The 22110-nt window shown below is 44.2% G+C and overlaps 1 protein-coding gene across 1 annotated transcript in view; it reads right to left on the bottom strand.

The window, feature by feature from the left end:
• LOC117354000 (cAMP-specific 3',5'-cyclic phosphodiesterase 4D-like) overlaps nucleotides 1–21504 on the bottom strand; it is a 661316-nt gene extending 639812 nt beyond the window's left edge. The window contains exon 1 of the mRNA XM_033930703.1: nucleotides 21061–21504. The gene's annotated coding sequence lies outside the window, so the exon portion shown is untranslated. The remainder of the gene's footprint in view (nucleotides 1–21060) is intronic.
• Between the last annotated feature and the right edge of the window lie 606 nt (nucleotides 21505–22110).

Genomic DNA, 22110 nt, shown 5'->3' with positions numbered 1-22110 from the left:
AATCATAATTATTTTAGCAAAGTTTTGTATTATTCACCTTTACGGCTATTGTAAACATAATGTAAATAAGTCATAAGTCTGTAAATTCAAATATTTTGTGTTCCTGGCTCTTTATTAGTCCATACAGACTGTTTATCCACTGTCTATGTCATTTTTGGAATGTCCCGTCATCCGGGATACACGATAGGAAAAGGTTAAACCAGCCAAATATCAAACTAAAATAAAATCCATCCAGGTAAATAAAAAAATATATATCTATAAATTAAACCTTGGTTACACTACAGCTAAAAGTGTAGAAGCCTCCAGCTGCTAATAAGTACAGCTGGGGACAGGGAGTTTGCCACAAGTTTGCTTTCAAAGCTTCATCAATCACTTTCAAAATTCCCTCCCAGGATAACAGCAAACTTCTCCCCAAAGTTCATGGCAAAATTTAGCTTCCTATGGGCTTAAGCTCCAAAGTGCACAAAAAAACCAGAAGAAAAAACCAACACAGTTTCTCTTCCAGGCACCAACTAGAGCCCAACCCCAACACAAAGTCCAAACAGAAAAACAGCTAAGGTTTTAAATGCAGTATCTTTAACCCAGTTCAGACAGCAAATGCAAAAGCCCCAAAACATTCTCTCATAGGGAAACAGCACATTTGCAGCAAAAAAACCCATAAAAACAGTCTTTCAAGACCGAGAGGGAAGTGACGTCATCGTGGCTGATGGCAGCCTAGAGCGATAGCTCCGCGGACCCCCGTGTTGATTTCGGCTATCTTCGCGCGATTTCGCGTGCCTGCACTGTCTACTTCCCTCAGCTTGTTTGTGTAGCTGCTTTGCTGCGTCTCGATGGCGACGCGAAAAAAACAAACCGATATAAAAGCGTTTTCTTCCCCGATCCCGAATGGGCCTCCTAAGACTGGCTCTAAAATGGCGCCCGACCCGACCGCGGCTGCGGAGGGCTCACATGCTGATGCAACGTTGCCGACTTTACAGCTGGAGATGCGTGGCTGGTTCCAGGAATTGAAATCTGAAATCTCTGCAGTTCGAGCTGATATCCATGCTGTTGTTGCTGAGCTAAAACGTGAGGTGGGTGAAATCGGGAATCGAGTGGGAGAGACAGAGGTTGCAGTGGAGGCACATGGCTCTGAACTAACACAGTTAAGAGACAAGATTGCAGCGCTGGAGGAAAAAGCTGATGTGAGCACCCTAAAGCTGGAAGATCTGGAGAATCGCTCCAGACGGTGCAACCTTCGCTTTCGGGGTGTGCCTGACACTGTTTCTGACTCTCGCTGTATGGAGGTGATTGATCATATATGCATACAGGCACTAGAGTCCGCTGGTTTACCTGTGGAAGTGGGGAAACCATTGCTGGATAGGGCTCACCGCATCCCTGGCCCTCGTGATGTGAACCGCCCTCGTGATGTTGTGGCCTGTTTCCATCGTTATATGGATAAAGAACATGTGCTTAGGGCGGTAAGGCGTTCTGGGGGAACTGTTAAATAGGAAGAAGCGGACATTGATGTTTATCCTGATGTAGCTCCAGCAACCCTGGCCCGCCGCCGCACGTACAGAGACTGTACCCGTATACTGCAGGAGCGCAGTGTTCGGTATAGATGGATTTATCCTATCGGACTGGCTTTTACACATGCAGGCAAGAACTACACTGCAATATCTGTGGCGGATGTTCAGTCTCGACTGGTGGAAGCAGGTTTGATGACGGCTTCAGAAATGGCTCCACTTCCTCAGAGGTCACCTATACCCAAATCAGGAAGAGGGTTGGGATGGCAGAGAGTGGCTAGGTCGGCTGCAGCCCGTCGCCCTTTGGAAGCGGCCACGTCCTCATCCATTTGAACATTTGTATTTATGAGATGTGTTCCTGAAATTTTGTGCTGTGTATGTTTCTTCTTCTTTTTGCTGAGCGGCTTCTGTCGCGAAGGTTGTTTATAGGGCTTGTTCTGGGGGTCCCTTTGTGATCTGTTTCTCTACACTTCCTGTACCGTGGTTACCAGGTGCTTTGGTAGCTGGACCATGTGGGGTATTGTTGGGGGGTTGGGGGGAGGAGGGGGTGTTGGTGTTGGGAAGGGTTGTGACCGAGTGCTTTTTTGTATGTTTGTATGGAAGTATGTTTGTATATTGTTTCTCTTAGGGTTGCGATTGCTGGGGTTGGTTGATTTGGCTGCTTTGGAACAGGATATTGATTTGGTGATGAAGTGCTTTTTCTTCTCTAGTATAAATGGATAAACTTACTTTGCTGTCTTATAATGTACATGGTCTGAATTCTCCACAAAAGCGACGCTTGTTATTTAAAGAAATGAGCCGCCTGAATAGTGCGGTTGGATTTATTCAGGAGACCCATTTTCAATCTCACTATGAGAAATTGCTTACACACCATAGCTATCCACATGTTTTCCTTTCTTCTAATAAGGTCCGGAAAAAGACCCAGGGGGTGGGTATTTTAATTCATAAACGTGTCCAGGTGGTATTGAGAGAGGTGGTGCGGGATGTTGAGGGCCGCTACATACTGGTCAAGGCTGAGTTGGATGGCACCTTATATAGTTTACTGAATGTCTATGCCCCAAACGTTGGTCAGGGGGCCTTCTTTACGTTGTTAGAACGTGTGCTGTTAGATCATGTAGAAGGTACTCTCCTTGTAGGTGGAGACTTTAATCTTACCTGCTATCCTCAGGAGGATAATTCCAATTCTTCCATCCGCTATGCTAGAAGCGACAGAAGGGCTTTTCTGCGCTTCCTGCGTAGGCAGGATTTGATAGATGTGTGGCGTTATTTACACCCTGGTACGCGGGATTACACCTTTTATTCATCGAAACATGATTCATATACTAGAATTGATATGTGGCTGCTGCCTCGTATTGCTCTGCCTCGAGCCCTGGCCTCCAGTATTGAACCCCGGGTGTGGTCAGATCATGCTCCCTTGACTCTGGAGTTACAGGTTGGACAGGTTAGAGGTGGTCGTCGTTTGTGGCGTATGAATGACTCTTTGTTGAAAGATCCCAATACCTTGACTCTATTAGAGGCCGATGTCAAGGAATTTTTTGTTTTTAACGACGTGGCTGGTATTAATGTTGCGATTCTATGGGAAAGTTTTAAAGCCACCCTTCGGGGTTGTTGTATTTCGAGAGGGTCGTATCGTAACCAATGTCGAGTGGCTCGTAGATTAGAGCTGGTGTCCCGCCTTCGACGCCTGGAGAATGCTCATAAGAGAGCTCCGTCGGTGGCTGGGGGGGTAGCGCTGACGGAGTGCCGGAGGGATTTACAGGAACTTGATTTAGAGGGCATGGCTTGGGCCCTACAGAGACGGAAACAACGGTTTTTCGAATGGGGTGGTAGGGCGGGTCGCTTGTTAGCTGCACAGATCAAGCAAACTCAGGCACAACATTCCATAACTCGGATTCGTAATGAATCGGGACAGCTTTGTGCAGATGACGGGGCCATCCATCAGGCTTTTTTATCCTTCTACCGGACTCTGTACACTCCGGAAATTGAAACCACGGGGGGGGAGATAGATGCTTTTCTATCTAACGTCACCTTGCCTTGTTTGGCGGAAGTTGATGCGGAGTGGCTCTCTTCCCCTATTCAACCCGCTGAGGTGGTGGCGGCTATACATCATTTGGCTGCTTCCAAAGCACCGGGTGTTGATGGTTTTTCGCCCCTGTTTTATAAGAAAATGGAGGCCCATATAGTCGCTCCTTTGACTAGATTGTTTAATTCTTTTTTGGAGGGGGATTGTTTGCCGTACTCGTTTCGTCAGGCTGCGGTCTCTCTTCTTCTTAAACCTGGGAGAGATCCCCTCCTTTGTGGGTCTTACCGCCCTATTTCGTTGTTAGGAGTTGATTATAAGCTGTTTACCCGTATTTTGGCAGTCCGGTTGCAACGCTTTTTGCCTTTCCTAGTTCATGGAGATCAGTGTGGTTTCATTTCAGGGAGGCAGCCTGGTGATAATATTCGAAGGGTGTTAGATCTTATTGGAGTGGCCCATCAAAATTCTGTTCCAGCTGTCTTGTTATCAGTTGACGCTGAAAAAGCCTTTGATAGGGTTTATTGGCCGTTTATGCTAGCAGCTTTGAAGAAGATGGGCATTTCGGGTGCTTTTCTACATTGGGTGACCTTATTATATGCTGCTCCGGAGGCTTGTTTAAGGGTTAATGGAAGATATACTGCTAATTTTATGATTCGTAGAGGAACTAGGCAAGGGTGCCCTTTGTCACCGCTGATTTTCGCGTTGGTTATGGAACCTTTAGCAGCTGCTATACGTGCGAATGCTGATATTCAAGGGATTGTGGTGGGTGACGAGGAACATAAGATCTTACTGTATGCTGATGATATTTTATTTACCTTGACCCACCCACATCATTCTTTGACGGAAGTGCTTCGTGTTTTGACTATGTTTGGTGTGGTGGCTGGCTTTAAAATTAACATTGAAAAATCTGAATTGCTTAATGTTTCCCTTCCGGAATTGTTGGTAACGGACTTACGTGCTACGTTTTCGTTTCGATGGGCGGCTAAATCCATTAAATACCTCGGTGTGCGTATATCTCGAAGACTTTCTGACCTTTTTGAATTGAATTACCCTCCGTTGCTACGAACTGTGTTTGCTGATCTGGATCGATGGGAGGGATTGAGATTGTCTTGGATGGGTAGGATTAGTGCTTTGCGTATGAATGTGCTGCCTCGTTTTTTGTATCTGTTCTCCTGCCTGCCTCTCTCAATTCCTAAACGGTTCTTGCTTAGGCTACAACGGCGGGCCTTTGCTTATATCTGGACACGTAAACCCCCTAGGGTGCGGAGGGAACGTATGTATTGGGACAGGTTACACGGGGGAATGGGTGTCCCTGATTTTTCTACATATTATTATGCATCCCAACTGCAAGGACTGTTTCATTGGGCATATCCCTCCCAGCGCTGGGTCTCTCTGGAACAGGCTTTACAACCTACCTACCCATTGGCAGCAGTGCCCTGGCTGTCTTTTGATATCCTTCGGGATCTGCAGACTGGGACATCTTATGGGATGGAGTGTACTTTGCATGCGTGGAGCCGGGTTCGACGAGCTTGGTTCCCACGTCAGCGCTATTTCTATGCTACTCCCATTAGATTTGCCCCTGATTTTCTGCCTGCTAGAGATACTGTGATTTTTCGGCATTGGGAAATGGAGGGACTTAGGGTCCTAGGTCAGCTGATAGTGGGTGGACAACTGGTACCCTTTGCTGCCTTGCAATCTATATATGACCTCCCCTCGACGGATTTTTTCGCCTATGTCCAACTTCGAGATTTTATGGTGAAGAGGGTGATCCCTGAGTGGGAAGGGGCAGACTCTGCTTTTCTTCAAGTTTTTAGGATGGGATTTGGGGTGGGCCTTATTTCACGTCTTTATAGGGCTCTTTTATACACTAGACCACAGGCCCGCACATATGAACATCGTTGGGAACTCTTGCTGGGGAAGGCCTTTGATTATCAGCAATGGGACTGCCTTTATGGTACATTGCTGAGAGTCTCTTTAGCATCCCCCTTAGTTGAGCAAGGGTATAAGATGCTATTTCAGTGGTACCTTACGCCGGAAAAGGTGCACCGTTTCTATCACTGTGGAGATGGACACTGCTGGCGTAACTGTGGGTGTCTGGGCACTTTTGGGCATATCTGGTGGGATTGTGTTAAGATTGTACCTTTTTGGAAGATGGTTCAACAACTGATGATTGATGTATTACACCTACCCATTCTATTGCGTATGGAAATATTTTTACTTAACTATCCTTTGGGGAGTTTGGATGTGGATCAGAATCATTTTGTGGCCCTAGTTGCTACGGCAGCTAGACTCACTGTGGCTACATATTGGAAGCGTGTCTCTTTGCCTTCTCGTACTGAACTGTTACATAAGATTGACCAAATTTACCTGATGTCTAAACTGACTGCTTTAAATAATGATTCCTGTGGTACGTTTCATCGTCAGTGGTCTCGTTATGGCTCCTGGCGGGGTTTTCTTTGAACTATTCTTATTTTCATTTTCATCTTCCTTTGTTTCAGGCCTATACTATATTGTATCACTCGGTGGGGGGGTGGGGGGGTTATGTTATTTCATATGGGCAATGTACTTTTGCTGTTGGCATGCTGCCTGTGTATTGTTTTCATTTTGTTCAATAAAATATTAAATTTAAAAAAAAAAAAAAAAAAAACAGTCTTTCAAAAAGAATAACATGACCTAAAATTAGCCAGCTCAAAAACAAACACTGTTTGTTTGTTTTTTTGTAAATTCTTTATTCATTTTCAAAATTACATTAAGTGTAAAATATATTCCTTCACATTAACAATAAATACATCACTTATAAACAATCATTGGCCTGATAGCCAAACCTATATCCATCAGTTCCTGGCTCCTGAAACAGCTCTGGTGGAATCAGCATTTCCTGGGTTTCCATGTGCTCCTCCAGGGCTGGAGCTGAAATTTCAGTAGAGGAACCTGCCTATTCCTCTTCCTGATCCTCTCCAACAACCTAGTCCACTCTGCAGGCTTTTCAGTACTGTAGTGGAGCCACACCCTAACCTGCTTGCTCTAGCCTGTGGCTTTCATGGGCTCCCTCGGTGGCTGTTAGGGAGAATGCCTGCCTTCCTAGAAAAAGGACTAGATTTACTGTATAACCTATGTTGCTAGGTAGGTTTACAGCAGGGCCCTGACTGGGGAGGGTTTCCATCTCCTCCCATTCAGGGTCCAACCAATCACCAGGCTGTTCTCTCTGGCCCTGTGGTTTAGCCTGTGAAGCTTGCTTTCTGTCTTTACTTCCACCTTTTCTATGCCACTTCGCTGGGACCAGCGCAGGCACAGAGCCTGACTGGTCACAGTATGTAAGCAATTACTGTACTTTGCTGTCTATCAAACCTAAATTAAACCACCAAAAAGATATTCACAAAAGTTGACCAAACCAGGGACTAATTAGATAGGGCTTCCTATCACTTACGGAGAAAAGACCTCAGTTCTTTCTGGGGATTCTTATTGCCTGGAAAAACTCTATGACTACTTTGCAGCTGTCATAGGAAAAACATTCTTTGGCCACAAAAACTCCATTTTAATACTTTAAATTTCTCTGACCATTTCTCAAAAACTTATTGCTATAAACTTTCATATAGAAATAGGAAACCAGCACTTATCTTTTTTAGAGACACTCTTGCCTCTGGTATTGGTAAAAAAATCTCAGCAGTTTACGATCCTAATCTCCCAGTGCTGCTATAACTGTAACGCACGGGAGAAGAATGATAAACATCGAATTTCCGACAAGGCCCTGTTTCACATTATTGATGCATCAGGGGAAATAATTGGAAAAAAAAACAAAAAACAAGCTACCCAGTGGTGTACCAAGGGGGGGGCGGTCCGCCCGGGTGCAAGGCCCGAGGGGGTGTACAGCTGGCCACTTACCGGGCAATAGGCTGCCGCTGGGGAAAGGCTGCCATTGCCGTCATCAGAAAGAAGCCGGCGCCGAATTCTCCCTCCTTGCTGCATCTCTTCCCCGAGCTGAGCAACTCTAGCCGTCCGACGTCAATTCTGACTTCGGAGAGGACGTTCTGGGCCAGCCAATCGCTGCCTGGCTGGCCCGGAACGTCCTCTCTGACATTAGAATTGACGTCGGGCAGCCAGAGTTGGTCGGCCCACGGAAAAAGAAGGAGGGAGAATTCGGCGCCGGCCTGTTTCCAATGGCAAGTGGCAGCCTTTCCCTGGCGGTGGTGGCAGCATGGTGGTGGTAGCGGCGGTGGCATGGGGGAGGGAAGGGAGAAAGAAAGAAAGGGGGGAGCCAGAAAGAAAGCAAGGGGGGGGACAGGGATCCAGAAAGAAAGAAAGGGAACATGGAGAGAGAAAGAAAGAAGGGGGCAGGGTGAAAGAAAGAAATGGGGCATGGAAAGAGAGAGAAAGACAGACATACAGAAAGAAAGGGGGTACGGAGAGAAAAGAAAGAAGGGACAGAATGAAACAAAGAAAAAGTTGGAGGAGGGAATGAAGTCTGGAGGAGAGGAAGCATACAGGAGGCTGAAAGAAAGGAAGAAATATTGGATGCACAGTCAGAAGAATAAAGTGCAACCAGAGACTGATGAAATTACCAAACAAAGGTAGGAAAAATGATTTTATTTTCAATTTAGTGATCAAAGTGTGTCCGTTTTGAGAATTTATATATGCTGTCTATATTTTGCACTATGGGCCCCTTTTACTAAACTGCAATAGCAGTTTTTAGCGCAGGGAGCGTCAAGAGCAGCGTGGGGCATTCAGTGCAGCTCCCTGCGCTAAAAAACTCTATCGCGGTTTAATAAAAAGGGAGGGGTATATTTGTCTATTTTTGTATAGTTGTTACTGAGGTGACATTGCATAAAGTCATCTGCCTTGACCTCTTTGAAAACCCGCGGAATATAAATGATAATTAACATTTTCTCTGCGTACAATGTGCTTTGTGTTTTTAAAATTTTATTGTTGGTAGATCATTTTGACTTGGCCACGAAGGTAACGGGGAGGGAGGGAGGGGAGCTGCTGAAAGACATCTAGTAATCCTTGCAGGCTTGACTGCAGGGAATTATTTTGGTAAAATCATGTTTTGTTATGTGACTGGCATTATTTAGACTTTAATTTCTATGAATGAATAGAATGAAAATGATATAAAATTACTTGCTTGTTTTTATGTGTGTGCGCTGAAGGAAAGTGGAGAGAGAGTGGGCTGAGGACGCTGAAGGGAAATGGGAAACAGAGAGTGGGGAGAAGACGCTGATTTATAAATTGACAATTGTACAGAATATTGTTTCTTTTTATACTTTAATATAATAAGTTCAATATAAAACAATTCAAGGCTTGTGTGGATGGAATCAGGTGGTTTGTGGGGATGAGGACCAAGCTTATGGGGATTAGTCCAATAAAATGGTATTTTCATATTTCTCATTATGTGTTTTATTTTTATTTGTTAATTTGTAAAGTGGTGATTGTTATGTATCAGATTTTCAAATTTACATCTACTGTCTTTATATTTTGCACAGTATTAGAGGACATGTATTACTGTTTTTGTGGTATTGCATTGTATGCAGAGTCTGGTTTCTTGGCAGTTCAGTTTAACTTTTGTCTACATATTCCATATTGGGCAAAGGTGTATCTGTCTGTGTGTATGAAAGGTACATGGCTTTCTGATAGCATCGACTGTACTGGGTCAATTGACTGTGCAGGATCTGGTTTGTTTAGTTTTACAATGCATGTGTTGGTGTTCTAGTGCTCACTGCAGTGTTTAAGATGCTGCCTTTTCCTAGGTACACTCTTGTTGTGCAATATGTAGATTGTTACTAAAAATCATATTTTTCATATAGATGGGGGGGTGTCAAAAAAATGATGGGCCCCGGGTGTCACATATGCTAGGTACGCCACTGAAGCTACCGCTTCAAAGATTCTCTTCAACAGGTAAAGTCTTGTAGGACCGATCTCTAGACCAGTAGTTCTCAATCTTTCTTCTGTTGCGACACACCTGATATACACGCACATTGTCTATGACACACTGAACATTAAAATTTATGAATATAGCTGAACAAAGCACACCTAAATATTTCATCCCATAACAAAAAGGGGGGGAAGGGATTGGAACTTGTGTACCACCTTTTGTCATACAACCACACTCAAGAGTGGTTTACATACAGGCACGTCAAGCATTTTCCCTATCTGTCCCAATGGGCTCATACTCTGTCTAATATGCCTGGGGCAATGGAGGATTAACTAATTTGCCCTGACTCACACGGAGCAGTGCGGGGTTTGAACTCACAATCTCAGAGTGCTGAGGTTTTAGCTCTAACCACTGGGCCACACTCTCCTCCTGTATGCAACACATCAGTCCCAGATTTCTCATTCATCATACAACAAAGCAAAATATATATTCAAATCTCTCAAACAAATTCTGGTGTCACCTCAGTATCAGCAAAACAAAATTCTTCCACTGCCAGATACTGTGAACTGAAAATGCACAAGTCCTGGCATTGGAGGCTGGAGAACCCTGCCTGCTTCCCAGGCAGCACCTGCAAGGTTCCAGCAGCGAAAAACTGTCTGCAGGGCTTGAGAAATCCTACCAAAGCTAGGATGGGGGGTAGGTTGGAGCACATGTGGGAATGGCAGTAATGGTAGTGGTGGGGGTGGGGGGTTGCTGAGAAGAAATGTTTCCCCTCCCCATGAACTTTTGGCTACTCCTGGGGTATGACTACTACAATGTCATTTTGTCAAGATTGCCTCAGACTTCCTTAAAACAATTACAACAGGTCAAAAGACAACAGCAATTAGAATTTTCTGTCATGCACATTATCATAATCAGGTGTCCCCTTTGCTTTTTCAATAGCACTGACTCCCAGTGCAATATTGGTTTCAACACAAAATTTCTTAGCTCAGAAAGCATTTCACTTAGGAGTTCCACTATCTACCTTCCTTCTTTTGCCCTTATAACTCATAGGCCTTTTCATCAGTTACACCCCTCTGACTGCCACTGCTTTAATCGAGCTCTGCTGGATTCTATGTGCCAATGTTCTTTTTGACCCTGCATTTAGGGAGTTCTTTATTACAGGATCTAAGAGGGGACCTTTCTTTTCATAAAGTTTAAAATGGCACTTAGTAGGACATGCATAAGAGAATGTGTCTAACAGTGGCCATGCTTATCTGAGTAGAGTTTATAATTAGCAGTTTTCTCTCTTATTCTGTGTGTGCGGATATATTTTTCTCTCTGTTCTTGGGTCTGGTTTCCTATCAAAATAAGGCATATTCCTTTCTTTTACTGTTAAATTTTAAATGTTTACCACTTTCTTGTATAGTATACTAAAGGTGTTTATTAAGTACCTAATAAACCATAAATCCTTCCTAGAAACATAGAAACATAGAAAGATGACGGCAGAAAAGGACTATAGCCCATCAAGTCTGCCCACTCTACTGTCCCACCCCATTAAGTCAGAGTGCTGCTCGACCCACGTAGAGATCCCACGTGGATGTCCCATTTATTCTTAAAGTCGAGCACACTAGTGGCCTTGATCACCTGCACCGGTAGTTTGTTCCAGTGATCCACCACCCTTTCTGTGAAGAAATACTTCCTGGTGTCACCACCAAATCTCCCTCCTCTGAGTTTGAGCGGGTGCCCCCTTGTGACTGAAGGTCCCTTAGGAAAGAATATGTCGTTTTCCACCTCGACACGACTTGTGACGTACTTAAATGTCTCAATCATGTCACCCCTCTCCCTGCGCTCCTCTAGAGAGTAGAGCTGCAACTTGCCCAGTCTTTCCTCGTACGAGAGACCCTTGAGTCCGGAGACCATCCTAGTGGCCATTCGCTGGACTGACTCAACTCGAAGTACATCTTTACGGTAATGTGGCCTCCAGAATTGCACACAGTACTCCAGATAAGGTCTCACCATGGTTCTGTACAGTGGCATTATGACTTCAGGTTTACGGCTGACGAAGCTTCTATTGATACATCCCATCATCCGCCTTGCCTTGGATGAGGCCTTCTCTACTTGTTTGGCAGCCTTCATGTCTGCACTGATGATTACTCCCAAGTCCCGTTCTTCTGAGGTCGTAGCTAGTGTTTCTCCATTCAAGGTGTATGTTCTGCATGGATTTCTGCTGCCGAGATGCATCACCTTACACTTCTTTGCGTTGAAGCCCAGCTGCCATGTTGAGGACCAATTTTCCAACTTGATCAGATCCTGCGCCATACCATCCGTGAGATCGCTTTCACCTACTATATTACACAGTTTGGCGGCATCGGCAAACAGCGCTACTTTTCCCTGAAGTCCTCGGGTCAAGTCCCTTATGAATATGTTAAAAAGGGACTCTGCTAGTCACCTCTGATGTCTTAGAGAGGGTGCCATTGACCACCACCCTCTGAAGTCTTCCACTCAGCCAATCATTGACCCACGCCGTTAGTTTCTCACCTAACCCCATCGATTTCATCTTGTTTAATAGTCTACGGTGTGGGACACTGTCAAACGCTTTACTGAAATCCAAGTACACTATGTCCAGAGACTCTCCCGAGTCTAGCTTTCCTGTCACCCAGTCAAAGAAGCTGATAAGATTGGATTGGCATGACCTGCCCCTAGTGAATCCATGTTGACAGGGATCCCTCAGTTTCCCCTCATCCAATATCGTGTCTAATTTCCCTTTAAGTAGAGTTTCCATGAGTTTACACACTAGAGAATGACACGGGGAGCGATCCCCGCAGCGAACCGCTGCGTGGCTGCGGGTTATGGTGACCTCATTAGCAAATCGCCGCAGACGCGGGGACAAATCCTTTCACCGCCCGCAAAAACGGTGAATAGATTTGTCCCCGCAGGCCAATGTCCCCCCTTCTAGGAACCGCTATTTACTTGTGTTTCACCGTGCTCCTCATTTGTCAGATCAACCCTTCCTGCCAATAGAACTCGCCCCCCCCCCCCGACGATCGCCCTCAGCCCTTCATGCCGACAGAACCAGCCCTCCCCAACGATCGCGGCAGGAGGGTACCCATCCCCTCCTGCCTACCCCAACAGCCCCCCCGACGATCGCAGCAGGAGGATATCCAACCCCTCCTGCCAGCTCCCCAACAGCCCCCCTATGATCACTGGTAGGAGGGTGCCCAACCCCTCCTGCCGGCACCCCCAACGGCCCCCTATATCGCCAATAGGAGGGTGCCCAACCCCTCCTGCCGGACCCTCCCCCAACAAACCCCGCCATCCCGAAACACCACCCTTAGTCTTACTTTCCAAGTTGGACCGGACAGCTCCTCGCTCGTCTGGCCAGCAGGCCTGCCTCCGTCCAAATGAGGCGGGCCCGCCCCTCCCCTCCCCTGCCTAACCCACAGGATCCTAGGGCCTGATTGGCCCAAGCACCTAAGGCCCCTCCTATAGCGGGAGTGGCTTTAGGTGCCTAGACCAATCAGGCCCTAGGATCCTGTGGGTTGGGCAGGGTAGGGGCGGGCCCGCCTCATTTGGACGGAGGCAAGCCTGCTGGCCATACGTGTGAGGAGCCGTCCGGTCCAACTTGGAAAGTAAGACTAAGGGGGTTCCGGGGTGGGAGGGTTCGTTGGGGGGGGGTCCAGCAGGAGGGGTTGGGTACCCTCCTGCCGGCGATCTTAGGGGAGGCCATTGGGAGGACCGGCAGGAGGGGTTGGGTACCCTTCTGCTGCGATTGTCGGGAGGGCCGTTGGGGGGGGTCTACAGGAGGGGTTGGGTGCCCTCCTGCCGTGATCGCTGAGGGGAGGGGAGACTTGCAGCCGTAGCCGCGGTCACTATGCTAATCACGGCAGGGAGATCTTTTCCGCGATTAGGTACAGCGGCCGCGTCTACTTACCATGTAGGCTAACATTGTAAGCATTTAAAGTACATGTCGTGTTTGTTTTTGCATTGCTAGCCCCAGGGGTGGTGGAAGATTAGTGATTGAAAAACTGTATGAAAAATAACTATTTTAAATTTAGTGATCAAAATGTGTCAGTTTTGAGAATTTATATTAATTAATTTTTTTCTCTGTGTGTTTTGTTTTTGTATAGTTATTAACTAATATTTAACTAAGTTTTAAAGTTTTAAAGAATGTTTCCTTTATATGTAAATAAAGAAAAGTATATAAAATCGTACCCGTTTGAGGCTTTTATGTATGCAGCGGTGACGGTGACGGGGCGGTGAATGGGGTTGCAGCGGCGGTGATGGGGCGGTGAATGGGGTGGCAGTGGCGGTGACGGGGCGGTGAAGGGAATGGCGGTGACGGGGCGGTGCAGAGGATGGTGAGACGGGGACGGGGCGGTGACGGGGACCAATTTTTTCACCGTGTCATTCTCTATTACACACTATTGATGTGAGACTTACTGGTCTGTAATTCGCAGCCTCCGCTCTGCAACCCTTTTTGTGCTTATAGTTTTTCTATCATGATATTGAAAGATGATTTACATCACCAAAAGTTTTTAATAATCTAAATAAACTTTCTACTTTCAGTGGAGGATGAACTTCATTTTCCCACAAATCATCAAGAGGGATATATTTAAGTAATATAATTATTGTGACTAAAGACAAATCTTCAGCAACAAAATTCAAAGTCAAAGTACATGCTGTTTCAAATGGCATTTAAATGAACCATAAAATATAGGAAGTGGTGACAAATCCAAACAGGGCAAAAAAAGAAAAAAAAAGTTCTGTTATGTTCACATTGCATAAATCCACTGAAAGCGCTACCTGTGTTTACTAAGATTGTTGTGACGTACGATATGGAACAATGCTCCCTTTACTCAGATTAGGGTAGATAAGCTCTTTCTGTAGCACTTACTCTCACAACAATTTTGTTAAGCATATATTACCTTACAAAAAAAAATAAAATACTGAATAATGTGCGTTGCTGGCATCTAAGGTTACAGGCTACGCAAGATTTAACTTCTGAAGGAGTGCCCATACAGGTGTGCATTGTCTTTCCATAACTCATGCAGTTAACAAAACACTCCTGTATTCCACTACAGCAGAGGACATAAAACAAAGATCCTAAAGACGACATCTGTGGCTGATCCACAATGCAATAGTTACAGTAGATCAGCGTCTCTCAAACTGCGTACCACAGCACAGTGGTGTACCCTGAAGAGATTCCAGGTGTGCCACTAGAGATTCCAGAATTTTACTTTATTTTTAAAAATCCCCTTCATAAATATACACTAAAATAGATGCATTGCGTATACAAGAACCTGTCAGTGTTATGAGCATGTGTGTGCATAAGGATACAACCACCCAGACAAGTATCATTCTTCTTTGATGTGATTGGTCCTTGAAAACTAACGGCAAGTAATTTTAGCTCTATTTTTATTTTTTGCGCAGTAGTTATCCTAACTTGAACAACAAAACAATCAAGACTTTGTTACCATTTGGATCTTCTTATCTTTGCAAACTTGGATTTTCAGCTCTGATAGAAATTAAATTGATAAAAAAAGAGAATGGCTACAAATGGTGGATGATGAAATGTTTTGAGCTAATTTGCCCTCAAGAACAAACACATTCATCACATTGAGTAGCAATTCTATTCTATCTACTTTAGTTTCACCGTTGTTACAATTATCCTTACAACAGTGTATCGCAAACTGTGTGCTGTGGCACACTGTGATACGAATGTGAAACGTATGGTATGAAAGGATTATTAATATTGAATGACATTGCCTAGGATCCATGATAGCTGTTACAGGGAAACACAAGTATTATGAGAACGAGCAAGGCCAGAAATTTTTCAGCACCTGCTGATAAGTTTCCTATTATGAGAGCAGGTCACTGTCAGCACACGAGCAAAGCCAGGAGTCTTCAGCACTTGATGATAGGTGCTTGACAGAATCACACCCTCCCTGCACGAGATAAGCATGCGTTTGTAAATCCAATCTGGCTAGAGGGGATGAGGGAAAAAGTATCCAATCCATAAAGAGGGGCTGGGTATACAACCCACGAGCTAAGCTAGTTGTTTTCAAGACATGCTGATTGGGGATTACCCTCTCAACATGAGGTAAGCACGCGTTTGTAAATCCAATCTGGAAAAAGGGGATGGGGAAAAAGTACAATTTAAGGGAGGAAAGTTACCTGTAAAGCAGGGACATTTTTTTCCATTGCTGACGAGCTGTGTGATGACATATTGAATAAGCCTCCTGATTGTGGTCCCCCATCGGAGTGATGCAATAACCGGTAACGTATTGATTCAAACTCTGTACTTAATCAATGATTATGGCTAGAAATATTTGTATATATATGTAATAAAACTTAATTTGTATACTATTTTGATCTCCTGGTATTCTTCCAGTGAGGATAGTGATTGAAGGTCTTCTATTGCCTTTTTAAATAGTAATACACACACCCATGTGCCTCCTGAGATTTCTAGTCTGCCACGGTGAGAGGCATGTCCTATAGGAAGTCAGCCAGCGTGGACGACTCTCCTCTTGGCCAGCGTCTCTCCTCTTCTCCCTGTACCTCCCAGATCCCTAATGGTGGGGATGTGACAAGACAGACCTCCACATATACATGGACGGTGATGCGATGATGTCACGCATGCATGTGATGTTATCACGTTGACTTCCAGGTGCCTTCTGGCCGTCCGGCCAGAAAAGTTTGTGGAACACTGCCATACAACTTAAAGAACTTTAAATAATTAACTCTCAATTTTCATTTTTTGTTGGTTTTGTAATTTTATAATAATGTCCCATGAAAAACATTTGCTCCATTTACCCCCCCCCCCTCTTCTATTAAACTGTGCTAGCAGTTTTTAGTGCAGAGAGCCACACTGAATTGCCCGCGCTGCTCCCGATGCTCATAGGAACTCTATGAGTGTTGGAAGCAGAACGGGCCATTCAGCACCGCTCACTGCGCTAAAAACCGCCATCGCAGTTTCGAAGAAGAGAGGGTTAGTGCGCCGTAACTAAAAAAAAAGTTTGGGTGACACTGCAGTAGATGTTTCTAATTACAGTAGTTTTGGTAGCTCAAGATAGGAAAAACTGAAAAAGCAGTGTTTTAGTTTTTAAACCACTTGGGATATAAGTGGTATATATAAAAAAAATTGTATAAAAAAAAGAGTGTCTAAACTTCTAAGCGCACACAAAAATTGAAAGAAATGCAAAAATAAAAACACAAAAACTCTGTAAAAGCAATTATCTGAATGTTCATAAATAGTTCTTGAACACAGGATAACTGTACAACTCTAAAGCAAAAATAGCTTATTATTACAATTTTCATTTATGGATTAGTAAGCATACATTTCCTCATAGAATAGACAAAATATTTCTAAGGGCCTGTTTTACAAAGCCGCACAGCAACAGCCCTGACGCCTTTTAAATCTCTATGTGCTTTGGGCCCGTTACCGCCCTGCAGCCGCTAGTGTGGCTTTGTAAAACAGGCCCTAAATGGTGTATGTGTACACATGCATCACATAGGACCCTATTTACTAAGCTGTCAAAATGGGAATTGACACAGTTCAGCATGGTGCCTAGCAGTTTCTCTGAAGGGTAAAATGAAATTAGTGTATTGAAAGGACCAAATTATCATCAGAACACTTAATTGTTTTATCTTCTGATTATGCTTTTTTTTTTGTAATCTACTTAGGTCTAAGCGGAATATATGTTTTTTAAATAAATAAATTATATATTTAATAGTGTTATCTTTTTGCTCACTCTGTCTTGACCTTTGGACAGGGGGTTTTGACTAACAAAGCATTTTTTGTTAAATAAAAGTTTAACAAAACAATATGAGGAGACAACTATTTTTACTATTATTTTTACACTTTAGCAAAAGAGGTTAAAAAAAAATTTTTAAAGGGTAGGGCCTACACCCTTAAACTTAATATATAAAAAAAAAAAAAAAAAACCAAACCCATAAAAAGCTCAATTGAACGGTAAACTGCTCTAAATACCTCTAATGTTAAGATTTTGGCTGGTCATATAGTAACTTTAGTTCAGAACCAAGTTATTAAACCGACCCCCAGAATACCTTTAGGTCTATTGACAGCAATCTGGTTTCACATTGCCTGAGGGTTTGCTGGTCTTTGATAAGAGGGTTTTGCTCTTGGCATTATCTATTCATAAATTGCCGAGTCATTTTATACTGAACTATATGAAGCAAATATACTGTAGATTCCACTAGACAACCTCTTCTGACCAGACAGCAGAGTCTACTCTAAACTAAATACATGGGGGAGGAGGGGGTTCTCCGATTTTATTAGAAGGAAATCAAACAAGAGCACACACAAAGAAACCAGCAGCGGTCCTTAACCAACAACTCCAGCATAATTTTTAACATAGTGCTAGAGCTGTTTTGTTACACAAGCACTGGCAAGTTAGATGCAAAGCATTGATAAAGACAACTAAGAAAGAATAAGAAGAGAAACTTGCAAAAGAGGCAAAAACTCATAGCAACTTTTTTAGGTACATAAGAAGCAGAAAACCTGTGAGGGAATCTATGGGATCATTGGATGATCAAGGAGCAAAAGGGACGCTCAGGGAGGATAAGGCCATAGAGGAAAGACTGAATGAATTATTTGCTTCTGTGTTTAGGGAAGAAGATGCAAGAGATCTACCTGAATCAGAAATGGTTTTCAAGGGTGATGATGCGGAGGAAGTGAAAGAAATTTCAGTGAATCTGGAAGCTGTATTAATTGCCAGGACCGGATGGTATACATCCCAGGGTACTAAAAGAATCCAAACATGAAATTGCTGACCTGCTGTTAATGATCTGTAACCTGTCGCTAAAATCGTCTGTAGTATCTGAAAATTGGAGGGTGGCCAATGTTACGCCGATTTTTTAAAAGGGCTCCAGGGGAGATCCGGGAAATTACAGACCGGTAAGCCTCACTTCAGGGCCAGGCAAAATAGTAGAAACGATTATAAAAAATAAAATTGTGGAACACATAGACAAACATGATTTAATGAGATGGGGGTCAGCATGGGTTCAGCTGAGGGAGATCTTGCCTCACCAATTTGCTTGACTTCTTTGAAGGTGTGAATAAACATGTGGATAAAAGTGAGCCGGTTGATATAGTGTATCTAGATTTTCAGAAAGCTTTTGTTAAAGTTCCTCACAAGAGGCTCCTGAAAAAATTAGAATCATGGGATAGGTGGCAAAGTTCAGTTGTGGATTAGGAATTGGTTATCGGATAGAAAACAGAGGGTAGGGTTAAATGGTTATTTTTTTCAATGGAGGAGAATAAACCGTGGAGTGCCACAGGGGTATGTACTGGGACTGGTGCTATTTAACTTATTTATAAATGATCTGAAAATTAGAACAACTAGTGAGGTGATTAAATTTACAGATGACACTAAACTGTTCAAAGTTGTTAAGACGTCTGTGGATTGTGAAAATTTGCAGGCGAAATTTAGGAAATTTGGAAGAATGGGCATCCAAATGGCAGATGAAATTTAATGTGGGCAAATGCCAAGTGATGCACATTGGGAAGAATAACCTGAATCACAGTTACCGGATGCTAGGGTCCACCTTGGGGATTAACGCCCAAGATTTTAAGGGTATCATAGTAGACAATATGAAGAAACCTTCCGCCCAATGTGCAGCGGTGGCCAAAAAAATCAAACAGGATGCTAGGAATTATTAAAAAAGGGATCATGGTTAACAAGACTAAGAATGTTACAATGCCCCTGTATCGCTCCATGGTGCGACTTCATCTGGAGTATTGCGTTCAATTTTGGTCTCCTTATCTCAAGAAAGATATAGTGGCACTAGAAAAGGATCAAAGAAGAGCAACCAAGATGGTAGAGGGGATGGAACTCCGCTCGTATGAGGAAAAACTAAAACGGTTAGGGCTCTTCAGCTTGGAAAAGAGACGGCTAAGGGGAGATATGATTGAAGTCTACAAAATCCTGAGTGGAGTAGAACGAGTACAAGTGGATCGATTTTTCACTCCGTCAAAAATTACAAAGACTAGGGGACATTCGATGAAGTTAAAGGGAAATACTTTTAAAACCAATAGGAGGATTTTTTTTCACTAAGAGAATAGCTAAGCTCTGGAATGCATTGCCTGAGGATGTGGTAAGAGAGGATACCAGCTGGTTTTAAGAAAGGTTTGGGACTTGCATACCGCCTTTTTGTAGTGATACAACCACACTCAAAGCAGTTTACATACAGATACTTCAAGCATTTTTCCTGTCTGTCCCAGTGGGCTCACAGTCTATCTAATGTATCTGGGGCAGTGGAGGATTAAGTGACTTGCCCAGGGTCACAGGGAGCAGCACAGGGTTTGAACCCACAACCTCAGGGTGCTGAGGCTGTATTTCTAACCACTCTGCCTCACTCTCCTCCGAGTTACTGGAAGAAAGTCCATAGGCTGTTATTGAGAAAGACATAGGGGAAGCCACTGCTGGGAAGGGGTAAAACGCGGACCTCACGGATCTAAAACCGCACATCCTTAAAAATCTGAGGTCCGTGTCCGGGCCACTTGTAGTTTCTGTCTCTGATAGACCTCTATGAGATTTTAGCGCTGATGGATTCATAAGAACATAAGCAATGCCTCCACTGGGTCAGACCCGAGGTCCATCTTGCCCAGCAGTCTGCTCTTGCGGCGGCCCAACAGGTCCAGGACCTGTGCAGTAGCTCTCTATCTATGCCCCTCTATCCCTTTTTCTAGCAGGAAATTGTCCAATCCTTTCTTGAACTCCAGTACCGTACTCTGTCCTATTACGTCCTCTGGAAGCGCATTCCAGGTGGGTAAAGAAAAACTTCCTAGCATTCGTTTTGAATCTGTCTCCTTCCAACTTTTCCGAATGTCCTCTTGTTCTTTTATGTTTTGAAAGTTTGAAAAATTTGTCCCTCTCTACCGTCTCAGCATAGGGAGGGAAAAGTATTAGGATCCGTCAGCGCTAAAATCTCATAGAGGTCTGTCAAAGACAGAAGCTACAAGTGGCATGGACACGGACCTCAGATTTTTAAGGACGTGCGGTTTTAGATCCGTGAGGTCCGTGTTTTACCCCTTCCCACCACTGCTTGCCCTGGATTGGAAGCAAGGAATATTGGACTCCTTGGGTTTTGACCAGGTACTAGTGACCTGAATTGGCCACCTTGAAAACGGGCTACTGGGCTTGATGGACCATTGGTCTGACCCAGTAAGGCTGTTCTTATGTACATTTGGCACCAAACTACCTAATCCAAAGTTACAGCAATAGGATAGATACATGAGTAACGCACTTGTACTCTTTTAAAAAAATGTAAGCGCGCCTTTTTCCTCGAAACAGCGCATTTACTCAGCGTGGGCACTGCTGTGGTAGCCAGACACTAGAAAGTCTTTTTGTCCCGGATAGCCCTATTATAAGCCTCAAAGTCAGGAAAAGTCAACAAGGCTCGAACAATCAACTTCAACTTCCCGTGAGAAAACGCACGCCACCTTCTCCACACAAACCCGTCTAATGCCCTCGCTAAAGTGCTTAATCGCGGGCGAGATCTTGACAGCGGCTGAACGTTTTACCTCTTAGCATTAATCAGTGGCAGCTGCATTCCTCCCTAATTACCAGCTTTCCCCGCGACTGCCTCGTGCCTTTCGTTTGTTTTTTTTTGTTTTTTGCCAAGTTTAAAAAAAATAAAAAATAAAAAGCAAGCCAGAATTTACTCACCGTCTTGGAAACGCAGTAACCGGCTGGGGAAGACGAGGGTGGGGGGGTAACAGCCCAACCAGGAGTCGAAGCAGCGCCAGGCCTCGCGCCGAGCTGCGCTGTGTGAAAGTGAGAGCGGGGCTCGGCCAATCAGCTCGCTCCCCCGACAAAAGTGGCTCGAGAAAGCTGCGAGTCCGGCGGCGGCGGGGAAATCACCAAAAGGCAAAGCTATCCCAGCCGTCGAGCGGCTTATCTGGGATCGCTTCCCGCAGCACCGGCACCGACAGGGATCACACTACTGCATTGTTTAAAGGAGGAAGAGCAGGTGATCTGTGTGAGCAGCACCTGGGCACAGCCTGCAGGAACCCAACTGAGCATGCAAAGCGTGCCTGTGGCACCTGTGCCGTGACGGGGGTTTCTTTGGCCTGCTGTGTTGTAGGCAACACAAGTTCCTGGAGTCACAGGAATTTTGTCACAATGTTTTGTTTTTTTTCCTCAAAATACCTTATAATCACAACAAATGAAGACTAATTAAAAAAAACGAAATACGTTTAAGGTGCCAAGAGTCTGTGTCGAGGTGTTACAGTATTAACACCGTAAGTTCAATGCTGACAGAGTTAAAACGGGAGCCATCACGCTGCTATATTTTAAGTTTTATAGAATGACTTCCAAAGACTAATTCCTGGGCAATTCATAGGAGAGATCTCCCCCCTCCCCACCAAAAAAATGTGTGCAATTAGGTGTCTTTAATTTTTTTCGACAATTTATTTTTAAGAGCCTGCCGATCGAAAACAGTATCAACTCCGTCATTTCCCCAGAACAAGTCAAGCCCCAATTACACAGACCTTTATCTTCCTTAACAAATAGCATAACCAGCATTAACACCCCTACCCCTCCAGACGAGTGTTCATTCCATCACCCCAGTCTCCCCTACCGCCACATATCTTCTCTGGATAACATTACAACCTGTTTCCTATATCTATACGTTTTGTGGAGAAATGTTAATTTTAGTTTCTAGCTTTATATAGATGCAACGTGATCTGCCAACTCCCAATAATTAGATTCAAAGTG

The sequence above is a fragment of the Geotrypetes seraphini genome, chromosome 1 (assembly GCF_902459505.1).
Source record: "Geotrypetes seraphini chromosome 1, aGeoSer1.1, whole genome shotgun sequence".
Classification (NCBI taxonomy): domain Eukaryota; kingdom Metazoa; phylum Chordata; class Amphibia; order Gymnophiona; family Dermophiidae; genus Geotrypetes; species Geotrypetes seraphini.
Note: the sequence above shows the minus strand (reverse complement) of the source record. Positions and strands in the feature narration are given on the sequence as shown.